A 3557-nucleotide genomic window follows, 5' to 3' on the forward strand; every position below is an offset into this window, starting at 1 on the left:
CTCCGGACTGAGGGAAGGCAGCTGCCGGACTGAGAGACGGCAGCTCCGGACTGAGAGACGGCAGCTCCGGACTGAGAGACGGCAGCTCCATGGCTGGGTGACGGATCTGGCTGCTCATGGCTGGCTGACATCTGGCTGCTCATGGCTGGCTGACTGATCTGGCTGCCATGGCTGGCTGACGGATCTGGCTGCTCATGGCTGGCTGACGGATCTGCTGCTCATGGCTGGCTGACGGATCTGGCTGCTCATGGCTGGCTGACGGATCTGGCTGCTCATGGCTGGCTGACGGATCTGGCTGCTCATGGCTGGCTCGATGCTGAGTGCTGACGATCTGGCTGCTCTGGCAGACCCTGGCGACTGGCGGCTCTGGCAGATCCTGGCTGACTGCGGTTCTGGCAGATCCTGGCTGGTTGGCGCTCTGGCAGATCTGCTGGTGGCGGCTCTGGCAGATCCTGGCTGGTTGGCGGCTCTGGCAGATCCTGGCTGGTTGGCGGCTCTGGCAGATCCTGGCTGACTGGCGGCTCTGGCAGATCCTGGCTGACTGGCGGCTCTGGCAGATCCTGGCTGACTGCGGCTCTGGCGGATCCTGGCTGACTGGCGGCTCTAGCGGCTCCTGACTGACGAACGGCTCTGACGGCTCGGACAGACGGGCGGCTCTAATGGCTGGGACAGACGGATAGCTCAGATGGCGCTGGGCAGACGGATGGCTCAGATGGCGCTGGGCAGACGGATGGCTCAGATGGCGCTGGCAACGGATGGTCAGATGGTGGCAGACGGATGGCTCAGATGGCGCTGGGCAGACGGATGGCTCAGATGGCGCTGCAGACGGATGGCTCTCAGATGCGCTGGGCGACGGATGCTCGATGGCGCTGGCAGAAGGATGCTCAGATGGCGCTGGGCAGAAGGATGGCTCAGATGGCGCTGGGCAGATGGATAGGCCTTCAGATGGCGCCGGCTGAAGGACACGCAGACCTCTGTGGGCCGTGACATGGAAAGTGTGCGCACCTGTAGGTGGCCTGTCTGGGTGTCTGCTACTCCACCGGGACACTGGGAGATGAGCTGCTGCCGCTCATACACGTGCTACCCTACCTCAGGGACTAGGACTGGAATACATAAGCGAACCGAAGGTCCATTGTACTGTATACCTGAGGATAGCAACAACAATGTAGTCCCTAAAGTGTCGTGAAGGTGCTCTGTAGCAAACTGGTGGTACTCGCGGTGCTTGAAGAAGACACGACATACTCAGGGCTACGCCGACAGGGAGACGAAGTGTCGAACAGGACGCACAGGACTCTGTGATAGGAGCTCACATATCTCTCTGGTGCGTTGGTTTGTATCCCTTTCTGTAGGCTACCTATAATGATTGTTTAGATGGCTGAGAGACACGCCAACAGCATTAGTGCTTAGTGTCGTGTGTCAGGTAACAGGGTTCTCCATTGGCGAGAGTGCGTCTTACTAGCGGAACGCCTGATATGACGATGGTGTAGCACTGGTTTGGTTACTTGGGGCTGGCGGGAGTGGCGCCGGAAATACCGACCCGTGCAGGCGTAAGCTGGTCTCCCTTAGAGCACTGAGCCTGACCGCATACTTTGACCTATGATCCGTATATGCCGTCCTCTGCTCTCGCCGCCCTGCCCAACCAGGTAGCTAACGACCGGAGGTTTGGTAAGTAATCCCCACGCACCGGGCTATGTAGGCTATACACGAGGGAATTCATCCATCCAGCGTAAAATGGCTCAGGATGTTCCCCATGCCATGATGCCTGCGTCTTTCCCCGCGAGGACGAAACCAACATACACGGGTGAGGACACTATTCCTCGTGCTTGGGACACGGCTTCATGGACACATCCGGCTCAATTCTTCTCAATAAGTCTAGCCCTGCCAGTGCCGGGGAGTGAATAAACCCGCCACCGGGCTATGACACGTCACAGGAGACACCATGCTCGCTCTCAGCAGCGTAACACCAGCCGATAGCCACTGTCACCTTCCAACCTCTCTGTGCTACTGCCAACCGGTTAATACCAGAGAAGACAGCAGGTCATTCCTACCTTGTGACTTCGCCACTATCTCGCCGTTTTTAGCCCCCTCTGACCCCTACCTTTCCATATATCTTGGGTGAGTGAGCTTCGCAGGACAATTCTACAGACCATTGCTTCCGGTGCTTAGCCTCCCTCATATTCGCCGCCATCTCGGTCTTATCATGCTCGTCGCCGCGCCAGCCGCTTCACGAAGTGTGAGCAGTCGATTATGTCTCCGGTTGATGCCAAGGTCCCTTATCCATCTAATATATCTACCTCCCATTTGTCCACAATTTCATTCCTGGGATGAGTAGGGTACCTGTTGTCTGGTGAATACACACCGCTCTTGGGTCCCCTTAGTGGTGAGTGCCTCATATCTGTCACGATTGTCTATGGCTAGACGAGAGAGCTTGCAACCTAGTGAGCTGCATGCACGATCTGTTCATGCAACCAAAGTACATTCTTTTATTTGAGGAAGCTGGAAAAACACGACTCTAGACGATACAGCTGTAACACTGTGAACGAAAGCTGAACAGAAACAAATGATGAACAGATATAGAGCGCGTAAATGAGATCCAACACACACACAAGCATACAAACGTACTCACATAACAACAACTTAACACCCGTTTCACTAAAATGCCTGATGGACTGTCTTAAAGAATATGGCCTCCCAATCAGAGATCTAGAGTTCAAATGTATTCATTTTTCATGAGTCCTCTCTGACAATTCCAAAACTCATCTCATAGAGCATCCACGGATAGACACAGCTAGGACAACCGATAACAACCACTAAACATCAACATATTAGTCCCATCATACTCTACTTATACCCCTCTAAACCATACAACCTGACCTAACTAAATATAATAAAGACAAACCACAAAAGAAATACTAAGGTCCAGGGTCGGTGACTAAATTAATAGTAGTATTATGGCGAGCGAGCAGCTTTATTTGTACTGGTGCTTTAGCTGGGCCGTTCAGATAAAGCGAAAGTGTGATTCTCTTTTTTGCTTCAGTTATGACTTTTGTGAAATACTAATTACATAGGATTATGTGCGTGCTCAGCGCCTCATATCTAGAAGTGAGTAAAACTGAGATATGACTAAGGAGTTAATCAGGTGGCACATTAGTTTTACCATAATAACATTGATGACAGTGTTATTTTTACCTCTCCCCTGCTCATCGTCGTGCAGGATCTTGTTACGTTCATGAAGCAAGTTTCATATTGATACTCCAACCTTCTATTGTCGGATCTAGCACAGCGCTACAACTATTTAATGAGTGCTTTTGGTGAGTTATGAATATGCTCAAGTAATTGTATCTCACTTAACGTCAGCCACTCATTATTAAACTAAGGTGGTAAAGTGCAGAGAGTAATGTAAAAGTTGAATATTTTTTGAAAGATATCCAATACGTAATAGGTTGCTCACACATTCAGAGTGATACATGAAAATTATCTAGAATCTCCTCAATAGATCACTTCCATGCGAGATCTATTCTGTGCGGACATTAAAATCATCATCAATATATAGAGTA

The sequence above is a fragment of the Salvelinus sp. IW2-2015 genome, linkage group LG16, assembly GCF_002910315.2.
Source record: "Salvelinus sp. IW2-2015 linkage group LG16, ASM291031v2, whole genome shotgun sequence".
NCBI classification, from domain to species: domain Eukaryota; kingdom Metazoa; phylum Chordata; class Actinopteri; order Salmoniformes; family Salmonidae; genus Salvelinus; species Salvelinus sp. IW2-2015.